We start from the raw sequence: 14,814 nt of genomic DNA, 5'->3' as shown, positions 1-14,814 counted from the left end.
ATTATTGCTACGTTCCCCAACAGTGGCATCATGAGCCAGGTCTATGCGTAGATTCTATGCACGAGTAGAACACAAAGTAGTTGTGGGCGATGATTTGTTCAATTTGCTTGCCGTTACTAGTCTTATCTTGATTCGGCGGCATTGTGGGATGAAGCGGCCCAGACCGACCTTACACGTAGTCTTACGTGAAACAGGTTCCACCGACTGACATGCACTTGATGCATAAGGTGGCTAGCGGGTGTCTGTCTCTCCCACTTTAGTCGGATTGGATTCGATGAAAAGGGTCCTTATGAAGGGTAAATAGCAATTGGCATATCACCGTTGTGGCTTTTGCGTAGGTAAGAAACGTTCTTGCTAGAAACCCATAGCAGCCACGTAAAACATGCAACAACAATTAGAGGACGTCTAACTTGTTTTTGAAGGGTATGCTATGTGATGTGATATGGCCAAAAGGATGTGATGAATGATATATGTGATGTATGAGATTGATCATGTTCTTGTAATAGGAATCACGACTTGCATGTCGATGAGTATGACAACCGGCAGGAACTATAGGAGTTGTCTTAATTTATTGTATGACCTGCGTGTCAATGAAAAACGCCATGTAATTACTTTACTTTATTGCTAACCGTTAGCCATAGTAGTAGAAGTAATAGTTGGCGAGACAACTTCATGAAGACACGATGATGGACATCATGATGATGGAGATCATGGTGTCATGCTGGTGACGAAGGTGATCATGCCGCGCCTCGAAGATGGAGATCAAAAGGCGCAAGATGATATTGGCCATATCATGTCACTATATGATTTGCATGTGATGTTTGTCATGTTTACATCTTATTTGCTTAGAACGACGGTAGCATAAATAAGATGATCCCTCACTAAAATTTCAAGAGATGTGTTCCCCCTAACTGTGCACCGTTGCGAAGGTTCGTTGTTTCGAAGCACCACATGATGATCGGGTGTGATAGATTCTAACGTTCGCATACAACGGGTGTTGACGAGCCTAGCATGTACAGACATGACCTCGGAACACAAGCAAAACACTTAGGTTGACTTGACGAGCCTAGCATTTACAGACATGGCCTCGGAACACAAGAGACCGAAAGGTCGAACATGAGTCATATAGTAGATACGATCAACATGGAGATGTTCACCGTTGATGACTAGTCCGTCTCACGTGATGAACGGACACGGTCTAGTCGATTCGGATCATGTATCACTTAGATGACTAGAGGGATGTCTATCTAAGTGGGAGTTCACAGATAATTTGATTAGATGAACTTAATTATCATGAACATAGTCAAAAGGTCTTTGCAAATTATGTCGTAGCTTACGCTCTAGTTCTACTAAGATATGTTCCTAGAGGAAATTTAGTTGAAAGTTGATAGTAGCAATTATGCGGACTGGGTCAGTAAACTGAGGATTTTCCTCATTGCTGCACAGAAGGCTTATGTCCTTAATGCACCGCTCGGTGTGCGGAACCTCGAGCCTCGTTTGTGGATGTTGTGAACATCTGACATACACGTTTTGATGACTACGTGATAGTTCAGTGCGTAATGTTAAAACGGTATAGAATTGAGGCACCGAAGACGTTTTTGAAACGTCGCAGAACATATGAGATGTTCCAAAGACTAAAATTGGGATTTCAGACTAGTGCCCATGTCAGGAGGTATGAGAGCTCTGACAAGTTTCTTAACCTGCAAACTAAGGGAGAAAAGCTCAATCGTTGAGCATGTGCTCAGATTGTCTGAGTACTACAATCGCTTGAATCGAGTGGGAGTTAATCTTCCAGATAAGATAGTGATGGTTCTCCATAGTCACTGCCACCAAGCTATTAGAGCTTCGTGATGAACTATAACATATCAGGGATAGACATGATGATCCTTGAGCAACTCGTGATGTTTGACACCGCGAAAGTAGAAATCAAGTAGGAGCATCAATTGTTGATGGTTAGTAAAACCACTAGTTTCAAGAAGGGCACGGGCAACAAGGGATACTTCATGAAACGGCAAATCAGTTGCAGCTCTAGTGAAGAAACCCAAGGTTGAACCCAAACCCGAGACTAAGTGCTTCTGTAATGAGGGGAACGGTCACTGAAGCAGAACTACCCTAGATACTTGCACTACTGGAATTTGCTTATTTGCCGTCTGCTGGCGGACGGCAAAGAAGCTCTTTGCCGTCAGCTTTCAAAAAACGGATGGCAAAGAACTGGCTGATGGCAAAGAATGTCTTTGCCATCAGCCAATTCTTTGCCGTCTGCTAGCGGACGGCAAAGAATCTTTGCCGTCGGCTGGCGGACGGCAAAGAGAGAGGTGGGCCCCACTAACGAGCTGTTTAGAAAAAAACCTAACGGCCCCCCTCTTTGCCGTCCGCTAGCAGACGGCAAAGAAAGTGGCCAAGCTAACGCCCGTTAGCTAGGATCTTTGCCGTCTGCTGGCGGACGGCAAAGAACCGTGCCCTAACTAAAATCCATATCGACGCCCGCCTGCGCCCCACATCTGTCCCTCTCTCTCTCCGCCCGCGCCCGAGCCGCCGCCGCCCCGCACCATCCCGCCCCCGTGCCGCCGCCGCCCCGCGCCACCCCCGTCGCCGCGCCGCCCCAGCAGCCCCGGTGACCCCCTTCCCCGCCCCAGCAGCCCCGGTGACCCCCTTCCCCGCCCCGCGCCATCCCCGTCGTCGCGCCACGCCGCCCGTGCCCGAGCCGCCGCCGCCCCACGCCACCCACGTCGCCGCAGCACCCCTCCTCCACCCCAGCGGCCCCGGCGCCCCTCTGCTCCACCACCGCAGCCGCCCCGCCGCTCCGGCGCTCCCTCCTCCACCCGGCGGCCCCGGCACCCCTCTGCTCCACCACCGTGGCCTCCCCGCCACTCCGGCGCCCCCTCCTCCACCCGGCCGCCCCGGCGCCCCTCTCCTCCACCACCGCGGCCGCCCCACCCCTCCGGTGCCCCCTCCTCCACCCGGTGAGACCTCTTGTTTTTTTTCTGTTTTTGTTTCTGTATTTTAAGTTTAGTTTAGGTTTATTTTAGGTTTGGTTTAGTTTAGGTTTACTTTAGTTTAGGTTTAGAGCATAGATAGCATCTTCTCTACTATAATTGTGTATAATCTCAATTCTCACTAGTAGTCTTATTAGTTAGTACATTATGCTTTTTATGTGTCATTTAAATAATGTAGTGCCAGATTTCTCAACTCATTGGCATATAATGAATTATTATTGTTATATTATTAATAGATGATGGAACAAAAACTATTTCCCTTCAAAGTGAAAAATCTTTCAGTGAAGTAAATATTAGTGCACGAGTTATTTTATATACAAGAAAAAAAATTGGCATGTCGTGGTAGAATTAGTATTTGTCATAAATGAATTCAAATGCATTCCCAATAGAAAATGTAATACACATATCTAGTGAACTATAAACGAAAGTTATCCACAGACTCCTTGAAGGGGTTGTATTATGAAACTAATAGTGAGAAGAGCAAAAGCTTTCCTCAAATTCCTTTGCATATATTCAAATTCATCAATCAGCAACACTCGAATTAGTTTAATTTGAGAAAACAACAAGGCATGCATATTGCTTATGGAATCTGTCGTAAGAGGCAAACTATACCCGTCTTTTCCTTTTCTTTTTTGCGGAAAGGCAAACTATACATTCTGATTTGCATACAAAGTAAATTGATTTTACGACACTACACCCTTAGTTTCCGATTTGAGGTTTGTTTGTTTGCTTGGTGTGTGGCACCTAGAGCCACCTAAAATATGGTGCAACTATGATTTGTTGCCACAAGTATTCCAATGTGATCACACCAGAAGGAACTTTAGGTTTAGTTTTGGTTAAGAAGAAAGAAGAAAGATGAAAAAAAGAAGAAGATAAAGAGGAGAAAGAAGAAGTGTATTTTCCCCCTATTTTTAGATTACTATGCTCTTTTTTTCAACATTTTCAGTTTTCTTTCATGTCTAAAGAAATCCCTAGTTTTGAAGGGTGCCAATTGCCATTGCCAACTAACCTACCAAATTAACTAAGTGTTGTTGATGTTGTTGAGCACAAGTGCATTGCTTTTTTTTCTCAGTTTTCTTTCATGTCTAGAAACTTGGCTCTATGTTTATAGATATGCTTCTAGCTAGATACTAATTGGTCTCTTCTGCTGCTTATTAGAGATGGGGGGAGGCCGTCACCGCTGTCTCCGCTCTGCCACACCGAAGTACGAGTTGGATGCTTTCGAGTTCTTCAGTATCATACTTGGGACTTCCTCCAAGAGGCAGGTATATAGAAGGAGAGATCTCCCCTTCACCCATCTCATTATGATAACTCTGTTGTTTGCTACATCACTCCTTGTCCCAAACTGCAGAGGCTGCCTGACACTTATATGAACATGCTGGGTGAAGATCCGCCAAATAATGTGAAGCTGCGACAGGCCGGCAGCGGGTTTTGCAGGCTGTGGGACGTGGAGTTGGTGATCAAGGAGGGCCACATGTACCTGTGTCATGGCTGGGAGAAGTTCTACCGTGCCTACGACCTGCGGCTGGGGTACTTCCTTCTCTTCAGGCACGACGACGACGCCAACATGCTCATCGTGAAGGTGTTCAACGCGACTATGTGTCGCATGCGCTACGCTGACGACGATGATGCCGGTACGTTCCGCCTCTTCTTATTCCTCTACATTTGGCTTTGTCTTGCATCGATTGTTAACGGTCATTAATTGTTGCATTTGGACAGGCAATGGGAGCAGTAGCAGCGACACTGGCTACAGCCAAAGCAGCAGCGATTCTGGCTGTAGCAAAAGCAACATCGATTCTGGCTGTAGCAAAAGCAGTAGCGATTCGGGCTGCAGCAAAGACAGCAAGGAGGATGATCCGGACTGGAGTGGGGAAGAAGAGGAGCAGAGTGGGCATCAGGCTGAGGATGACCTAGCGATGGTGGTGGCCGACCAAGGGCAGGAGATGGTGGTGGCGCACCATGGGCAAGAGATGGTGGTGGCTGAGGATGACCTAGCGATGGTCATGCCTGTCCTGCCTGAAGATGGCCTCGTGATGGTGGTGGCGCCGGCGATCCCACAGCTGGGCGACATGACCACGCCAATTGTGGTAGAAGACTACATCCCACTGCCTCCACCGCCTCGCCGCTCTTGGCGCATCAGGTTGAGGAAGGAGAAGGAGAAGAACAATGAGAACTGAACTATGTCAGGTATGTCAGATCTCCAAAATGATCTATATATAGTTAGCCCTAATATGCTTAGTTACCTATGTTAGCTCTAATATGCTTAGTTACATATGTTAGCTCTAATATGCTAAGTTATCTCTACTATGCTTAGTTTCCTATAGGTTAGGTCCAAAATTACTTATGTTAGCACAAAATGACCAAGTTTACATAATAAGCTTATAGTCTTCTTCTTCTTCTTCTTCTTCTTCCAAAATGACATAAGTTAGCTATAAGTTAGCTCTAATATGCTTAGTTCACTCAAAGATGGCATAATTAGCTAGGTTGGCTCCATTTTACCTAAGTTGGCTCTAATATGCTAAGTTATCTCTAATATGCTTAGTTTCCTATAGGTTAACTCCAAAATTACTTATGTTAGCACAGAATGACCAAGTTTACATGATAAGCTTAATTATAGTCTTCTTCTTCTTATTATTATTATTATTATTCTTCTAGTCTTCTTCTACTCTTCTTCTAGTATTCTTCTAGTCTTCTTCTTCTTCTTCTTCATTTTCTTCTAGGTTAGCTCCATTTTACTTAAGTATGCTTATTTCTTATAGTCTTCTTCTTCTTCTTCATTTTCTTCTTCTTTTTCTAACATCTTGTTTATCATTTTGCAGATTTGATTTAATTCACGGAAGCTTGCATGGATGGAGTGCTTCTTTTCCATTTGTGCTTTTATAGATGGAGTGCTTGTTTGGATGAACTATGTTTCTTTTCTATCGATGAACTATGCATGTATGGTAGGATGACACTATCGTAATATGTATGGTTGGATGCATGTATGTGGAACTTGCTATGTATGGTTGATGGAACTATGCATGTATGATGAAATTACATGTGTTGGACATCTCATATGTTTGCTGTGAACTTGCCATGTGAAAAATATATATGTATCATCTATTTGCTGTGAAAATGGTTGGGTATAAGAAAGAACAGAAAAAGAGGCAATGCAGGCTCTTTGCCGTCTGCCACCGACGGCAACGGGCTCTTTGCCGTCCGCCGGGACGGCAAAGAAGCCACGTGGCAACCACCTGTGCTTCCTGGCAGCTGACCCATTTGGTCAGTTTGCCTACAGTGGCAGACGGCAAAGGCTTGATGCTCTTTGCCGTCAGCGGCGGACGGCAAAGGCTGCCGTTAGACGCCTAACGGACTAACAGCGAATTTATTGCCGTCGGCTTTCTTTGCCGTCCGCCGCTGATGGCAAAGGCCCCTTTGCCGTCCGCTTCAGAAAGCAGACGACAAAGAAGCTCTTTACCGTAGCCTACTTTGCCGGAGCCTTTTGCCGTCCGCGGCCGATGGCAAAGCTCTTTGCCGTCCGCCATCCTTGCCTTTGCCGTCTGCTGTGGCAGACGGCAAAGTAGCAGATTCCTGTAGTGTTGGTAGATGAGAAGGCAAGCAAGGTCGACAGAAGTATATTGGATATACATTATATTAATGTGTACTTTACTAGTACTCCTAGTAGCACCAGGGTATTAGATACCGGTTCGGTTGCTAAGTGTTGGTAACTCGAAATAAAAGGCTACGTAGACTAGCTAAAGGTGAGATGACGATATATGTTGGAAGTGTTTCCAAGGTTGATGTGATCAAACATCGCACGCTCCCTCTACCATCGAGATTGGTGTTAAACCTAAATAATAATTATTTGGTGTTTGCGTTGAGCATAGACATGATTGGATTATGTTTATCGCAATACGATAATTCATTTAAGGAGAATAATGGTTACTCTGTTTGAGTAATACCTTCAATGGTCTTGCACCTAAAATGAATGGTTCATTGAATCTCGATCGTAGTGATACACATGTTCATGCCAAAAGATATAAAATAGTAATGATAGTACCACATACTTGTGGCACTGCTATTTGAGTCATATTGGTATAAAACGCATGAAGAAGCTCCATGTTGATGGATCTTTGGACTCACTCATTTTTGAAAAGATTGAGACATGCGAACCATGTCTATTGGTAGATATGCATGAAGAAACTCCATACAGATGGATCATTTGGACTCACTTGATTTTGAATCACTTGAGACATGCAAATCATACCACATGGGCAAGATGACTGAAAGGCCTCGTAGAGAGCGACTTGTTGGAAGTAATACATTTGATGTGTGCAGTCCAATGAGTGCTGAGGCACGCTGTGGATATCGTTATGTTCTTACTTCACAGATGATTTGAGTAGATGCTGAGTGTATTTACTTGATGAAACACAAGTCTGAATTATTGAAAGGTTCAAGTAATTTCAGAGTGAAGTTTAAGCTCGTCGTGACAAGAGGATAAAATGTCTATGATGTGATCATAGAAATGAATATGTGAGTTACGAGTTTGGCACACAATTAAGACATTGTGGAAATTGTTTCACAACTAATACCGCCTGAAACACCATAGTGTGATGGTGTGTCCGAACATCATAACTGCACCCTATTGGATATGGTGCATACCATGATGTCTCTTTTCGAATTAGACTATCGTTCATGGGTTAGGCATTAGAGACAACCGCATTCACTTTAATAGGGCACCACGCAATTCCGTTGAGACGACACCATATGAACTATGGTTTAGAGAAACCTAAGCTATCGTTTCTTAAAAGTTTGGGGCTGCGACGCTTATGTGAAAAAGTTTCAGGCTGATAAGCTCGAACCCAAAGCGGATAAATGCATCTTCATAGAATACCCAAAACAGTTGGGTATACCTCCTATTTCAGATCTGGAAGCAAAAGTGATTGTTTCTAGAAACGGGTCCCTTCTCGAGGAAAAGTTTCTCTCGAAAGAATTGAGTGGGAGGATGGTGGAGACTTGATGAGGTTATTGAACCGTCACTTCAACTAGTGTGTAGCAGGGCACAAGAAGTTGTTCCTGTGGCACCTACACCAATTGAAGTGGAAGCTTATGATAGTGATCATGAAACTTCGGATCAAGTCACAACCAAACCTCGTGGGTCGACAAGGATGCATACTACTTCAGAGTGGTACGTAATCCTGTCTTGGAAGTCATGTTGCTAGACAACAATGAACCTATGAGCTATGGAGAAGAGATGGTGGGCCCGGATTCCGACGAATGGCTTGAGGCCATAAAACCGAGAGGATCCATGTATGAAAACAAAGTATAGACTTTGAAAGAACTACTTGATGGTCGTAAGGCTGTTGGGTGCACATGGATTTTAAAAGGGAAGACAGACAATGATGGTAAGTGTCACCATTAAGAAAGCTCGACTTGTCGTTAAGATGTTTTCCGGCAAGTTCAAGGAGTTGACTGCGATGAGAGTTTCTCACTCGTAGCGATGCTAAGAGTCTGTTAGAATTATATTAGCAGTTATTGCATTATTCATGAAATCTTGCAGATAGGATGTCAAAACATTGTTTCCTCGACGATTTTCTTGAGGAAAGGTTGTATGTGATACAACCAGAAGGTTTTGTCAATCCTGAAAGATGCTAACAAGTATGCAAAGCTCCAGCAATCCTTCTAAGGATTGGAGTAAGCATCTCGGAGTTGGAATGAATGCTTTGATGAGATGATCAAAGATTTTGGGTTTATACAAGGTTCATGAGAAACTTGTATTTCCAAAGAAGTGAGTGGGAGCACTATAGAATTTTTGATGAGTATATGTTGTTAACATATTGTTGATCAGAAATGATGTAGAATTTCTGGAAAGCATCCAGGGTTATTTGAAAAGTGTTTTTTAATGGAAAACCTGGATTAAGCTACTTGAACATTGAGCATCAAGATCTATAAGGATAGATCAAAAATGCTTAATAGTACTTTCAAATGAATGCATACCGTGACAGGATTTTGAAGGAGTTCAAAATAGATCAGCAAAGAAGGAGTTCTTGGCTGTGTTACAAGGTGTGAGTATTGAGTAAGACTCAAGACCTGACCACGGCAGAAGAGAGAGAAAGGACGAAGGTCGTCCCCTATGCTTTAGACGTAGGCTCTACAATATGCTATGCTGTGTAGCGCACCTGAAGTGTGCCTTGCCATGAGTTAGTCAAGGGGTACAATGGTGATCCAGGAATGGATCACATGACAGCGGTCGAACTTATCCTTAGTAACTAGTGGACTAAGGAATTTTCTCGATTATGGAGGTGGTAAAAGAGTTCGTCGTAAAGGGTTACGACGATGCAAACTTTGACACTAATCCGGATCACTCTGAGTAGTAAACCGGATTTGTATAGTAGAGTAGTTATTTGGAATAGCTCCAAGTAGCACGTGGTAGCAGCATCTACAAGATGACATAGAGATTTGTAAAGCACACACGGATCTGAATGTTGCAGACCCGTTGACTAAAACCTCTCTCACAAGCAGAACATGATCAAACCCTAGTAAACTCTTTGGGTGTAGTCACATGGCGATGTGGACTATGAGTGTTAATCACATGGAGATGTGAACTAGATTATTGACTCTAGTGCAAGTGGGAGACTGTTGGAAATATGCCCTAGAGGCAATAATCAAATGGTTATTATTGTTCAAGATAATTGTCTATTGTTCATGCTATAATTGTATTAACTGGAAACCGTAATACATGTGTGAATACATAGACCACAACATGTCCCTAGTAAGCCTCTAGTTGACTATCTCGTTGATCAATAGATGGTTATGGTTTCCTGACCATGGACATTGGATGTCATTGATAACGGGATCACATCATTAGGAGAATGATGTGATGGACAAGACCCAATCCTAAGCATAGCACAAGATTGTGTAGTTCGTTTGTAAGAGCTTTTCTAATGTCAAGTATCATTTCCTTAGACCATGAGATTGTGCAACTCCCGGATACCGTAGGAATGCTTTGGGTGTATGAAACGTCACAACGTAACTGGGTGGCTATAAAGGTGCATTACAGGTATCTCCGAAAGTGTCTGTTGGGTTGGCTCGGATCAAGACTGGGATTTGTCACTCCGTATGACGGAGAGGTATCTCTGGGCCCACTCGGTAATGCATCATCATAATGAGCTCAATGTGACTAAGGAGTTAGTCACGGGATCATGCGTTACGGAACGAGTAAAGAGACTTGCCGGTAACGAGATTGAACAAGGTATTGGGATACCGACAATCGAATCTCGGGCAAGTAACATACCGATAGACAAAGGGAATTGTATACAGGATTGATTGAATCCTTGACATTGTGGTTCATCCGATGAGATCATTGAGGAGCATGTGGGAGCCAACATGGGTATCCAGACCCGCTGTTGGTTATTGACCGGAGAGTCGTCTCTGTCCTGTCTGCATGTCTCCCGAACCCGTAGGGTCTACACACTTAAGGTTCGGTGACGCTAGGGTTATAGAGATATTAGTATGCGGTAACCCGAAAGTTGTTCGGAGTCCCGGATGAGATCCCGGACGTCACGAGGAATTCCGTAATGGTCCGGAGGTAAAGATTTATATATGGGAAGTCTTATTTTGGTCGCCGGAAAAGTTTCGCGCATTATCGGTATTGTACCGGGAGTGCCGAAAGGGGTCCGAGGGTCCACCAAGGGGGTCCACCAGCCCCGGGGGGCCACATGGGCTGTAGGGGTGTGCGCCTTGGCCTATATGGGCCAAGGGCACCAGCCCCAAGAGGCCCATGCGCCAAGAGATAAGGGAAAGGGAGAGTCCTAAAGGGGGAAGGCACCTCCGAGGTGCCTTGGGGAGGATGGACTCCTCCCTGGCCGCACCCTTCCTTGGAGGAAGGGCCAAGGCTGCACCCCCCCTCTCCCTTGGCCCTATATATAGTGGGGGGAGGGAGGGCAGCAATACCTAAGCCCTGGCGCCTCCCTCTCCCTCCCGTGACATCTCTTCCTCCCCGCTTGCGCTTGGCGAAGCCCTGCCGGGATCCCGCTACTTCCACCACCACGCTGTCGTGCTGCTGGATCTCCATCAACCTCTCCTTCCCCCTTGCTGGATCAAGAAGGAGGAGACGTCGCTGCTCCGTACGTGTGTTGAACGCGGAGGTGCCGTCCGTCACCATGGAGGCCGATGAGGGTGGCAGGCAATGAGGAGCCTGGGCGCGCGGGCTGGAGCAGTACGGCAAGGTCATCCGTGCGCTTCTTGACAGCGGCGAACTTGCAGATGGAGTTGACCATCATGTTGTCCATGCGAGAGGCGAAGCCGGCGTCGGCGAGGGCTATGACGGCGGCGGTCGCCAGCACCATCTGGAAATGCTGTGCGGTGCGGGGCAGCAGGCCGGCGCCTTGGATGATTTGGCACAGCTGACTGCCGCTCGCGTCCGTCGCCTCCATAGGTGCTTCTGGCTTCTGGTCACTTGGTCTTGGATTGGAGTGAGCAGTGTTGCGCAGAGACTAAGGAGTAGATGGATTGGAGTGGTGGGGCGCCTTTATATGAGAATCCAAACTCTGTTGCATTCACATCATGCTGGCTCTATTATGCTTCTCCAATTAATTCCCTCTACATGTAATTTGAGGATGCATCATTGACCGTTCAACGTCTCGGGAACCGCTACCCTCTCCCTCTTTGGCATTCAAGCACCTATGGAGGCGACTGCCGCTCGCGTCTATCGCGTGTCAGGAGACGTTCCTCTCGACGACGAGGTGCCTATGATGACTTCGTAAATTTCAAGATGATAGTACTCCGCGACCAAGGCCGAGAGTAAAACGAGAGAACTACGTACTCCTATATGTACTCCGTAAACGAGGAGGCACTCATTTTGCGTTGTACTCAGTATTTATTTATGGTGTAGATTCACTCATTTTGCTCCATATGTACTCCGTCTCGGTGTAGTCTAGTCACTTGTTGAAATCTCTAGAAAGGCAAATACTCCTTTCTGGTTTACATGGCTATACTAGCAACTACTATAATAGCGGGCTCACATAGCAATTTTGTCTCATGCAAGAGCCTGGCTATATGCGTGCTCCAAGGTTCGCAACTGCCACATTCGGGTTGCACTTGGCTCTTCACCTCTTCGAGAAGACGAACAATGATGTTACTACTACTACTGCTTCTACAGTATCAAATCCACTGTTGCATGTCCGTCCACCACGAGCGCCAGGGATAGCTTGTTGTAGTACTATAAGCAAAAGCCTCTCCTTGTCTGCGAGCCACCGCGCGCATGGGCGCGCGAGGGAGAAGGCGTGTAGTAGTAAAATCAAGGTTCTCCTCGTTGTACGAGTTAACGCGACACATCATAGCACTGGCCCCACATGGTTGCCTCTAAACTTGGCTGAAAGACCCGCAGTGTACAATACTCCATTTGCTGCAACCTCTAACATTTACCCCACCACAAATTAAAATATATATTCCTGTCTTTGACCAGATGAGCGTGCAAACTAGAATCACCAGGAAGACAGGTAGGGCCAGAAGATTATTTTAATTAAAAAATAAAGCATGGAGCCGACCCCAACAATTTTAAACTTACAGGCACGGTACACGCTATCCTAGACTACTCTACACATGAAACTGCCACACGAGCGCCCCGGCTGCGCTTGGCTCTTCGCCTCTTTCGGAAGTCGAACAATGATGGAGTACTACTGCAGTGGAGGAGTACTACAGTATGCTTCTGGCCATCTAACACCGATTGAACTACTGCATGTCCACCACGTGTGGGAGGGAGAGCGTGTAGCGAACGAAAGCTTCTCCTAGTCCTGCCAGCCACCACGCTCATGGGCGAGGGAGGGATGCAGCTTCATTGACTTACTGCTCCTGCCTTTGCGTCCATGACAGGTGGGCCCAATAGGTCGGTGGCCCACCTTTCATGCAGCCAAAGGTAGGTGCAGTTAAGGTGAGAGGGCGTTGTAGTAATCAAACTTCTCGGTCTTGTATGAGTTGACGCGACACATCAAAGCACTGCACTCGATATAATTTCAATAATTTGCGTTTACCGATGCATTAATTACAACGCATGCATGCATGCCGTGACTCTCCTTTTGATACATGCATGTGTTGATTTAATGCACCATGAAGTAGTATGAATATGTGACGGTAAAGCTTTGTAAGGCCCCTGCCCTAATAAAGCGAGAGATGGTTGTGCATGAGGAGGGCGAGATCATGCAGACGGAACAGGACCCGATGATGGAGCTCTCTATGGTCTCGATGGACCTCACCTTGCTCCACTGCCCCTTGTACCTCCGCCCCTTGAAGCCTCCAGTGTATGAGGTTCGAATACACCTCGTCCGTTCGGCTGATCGAGCAAGGTCCAGGTTTCTTGATTGATGTGTTGTTCGATTGATTTGTGCAGTGCAAGGGAGGGCACCTGGCTTGCATGGACTGCCGCGTCGAGCGCCTAGGGAACCAGCGGCAGTGCCAGAAGTGTGAGCGCGGCGGTGGCTTCGACGTGCGGAACACGGCGGTGGACGCTGTCCTCTCCTCGGTGAGGGTGGAGTGCCCGCACGAAGGCTGTGGGCTCTACGTCACTTACCACAAGCTCGCCGATCACTAGAGCGTGTGTCCGCTCGCGCCCTGCAAATGTCCCATGCCCGTCTGTTGCTACGAAGGCCCACCGCCGGTGCTCTCCCACGACATCGGCACCGTGCATCCCATGCCCGTACATAGGATCCAGTACGGCAAGGTGCTCCAGCTGCAAGTGCCACTGTCGGAGCCATGGCTCTTGCTGTTCGCGGAGGAGGACGGCCGCGCATTTCTCTTGGTCAGCGGCGTGCTCGACATCGGCGCGCCTATCGCCGTGTCGGTCGTCTGCATCAGAGCAGGGGCGTCCCCACCGCCGCACTACGTGGCCAAGCTGTGGGCGAACGGCCCACCTGGGGAGCCCAAAGGCAGGACCGACGCCGTCAAGGTGGAAATGGAGGTGACAAGCAGCAGGGATCCCAACGACGTCGCCGTGCAGGAGCTGACCTTCTTCACAGTTCCGCCCAAGCTGCTGGCCGGGGCTAAGCTGGTGTCCCTCCACATTCAGATTGACAAGCTCACATCCTAAATGATTCTACAGTGCCTTCTGTTTATCTTAGTAATATGCTAATATAGGGGTTAGCTCAGTCTACTTTAGCTTAAGAGATGGTGGGTTTTGGTGGCGATGCAGCAATTACCTCGACATCAGATCAGCAGTGAAAGTAATTTCGAACAGTCGTATGGATATTCAGTGTCTGTTGGATATAAAGATCCTTTGGGTAAGAAGTAACAGCTTATATGCTTTTTTCGAAACGGAACAGCGATAGTATAATTTTTGTTGACATGCACTAACATTTTTAAGTTAAATATGTAGTCAAAATTTGGCACAAATTACAAAGGGGACTAATAAACTAGGACAGAGGTAGTACCACACTATATTTAATTGCAAACCTGTTCACACCGATCACAACCTAAATGGTTTCTCACTTAGGAGCGTATTAGTAGTACTCGGTTAGAAATACTACTATGCCAAGACTGCACATTCCTAATATGTGCCTCCAATTAATATACTACTAGTAGTAGAGTACTTAGTCACGTACTCCATAACATCACCGGGCATTGCATGTACAACATTTAGTGGTAGTAAGAGACAAATGCCTATTGCCACGCATGTTCATACTATTTGTGCCTTTATACTTCACTTACTGCGCTACATTACATAGCTAGGTTCGCACGTCCACTAGTGGGTACATGTCTGTCTCGTAGTTCCAGTCCGACGTGTTCTTCATATAGATGGAACGATCCTTGCATGACATGTGCACCTTGATGTTAGATGTCTCGCGTG

The 14,814-nt window shown here is 46.3% G+C and overlaps 1 pseudogene; it reads left to right on the top strand.

The window, feature by feature from the left end:
• Positions 1-13,479: 13,479 nt before the first annotated feature.
• On the top strand, positions 13,480-14,046 carry LOC123146405 (uncharacterized; annotated as a pseudogene).
• The last annotated feature ends 768 nt before the right edge of the window (positions 14,047-14,814 follow it).

This window comes from Triticum aestivum, chromosome 6D (assembly GCF_018294505.1).
Source record: "Triticum aestivum cultivar Chinese Spring chromosome 6D, IWGSC CS RefSeq v2.1, whole genome shotgun sequence".
NCBI lineage: Eukaryota > Viridiplantae > Streptophyta > Magnoliopsida > Poales > Poaceae > Triticum > Triticum aestivum.
Note: the sequence above shows the minus strand (reverse complement) of the source record. Positions and strands in the feature narration are given on the sequence as shown.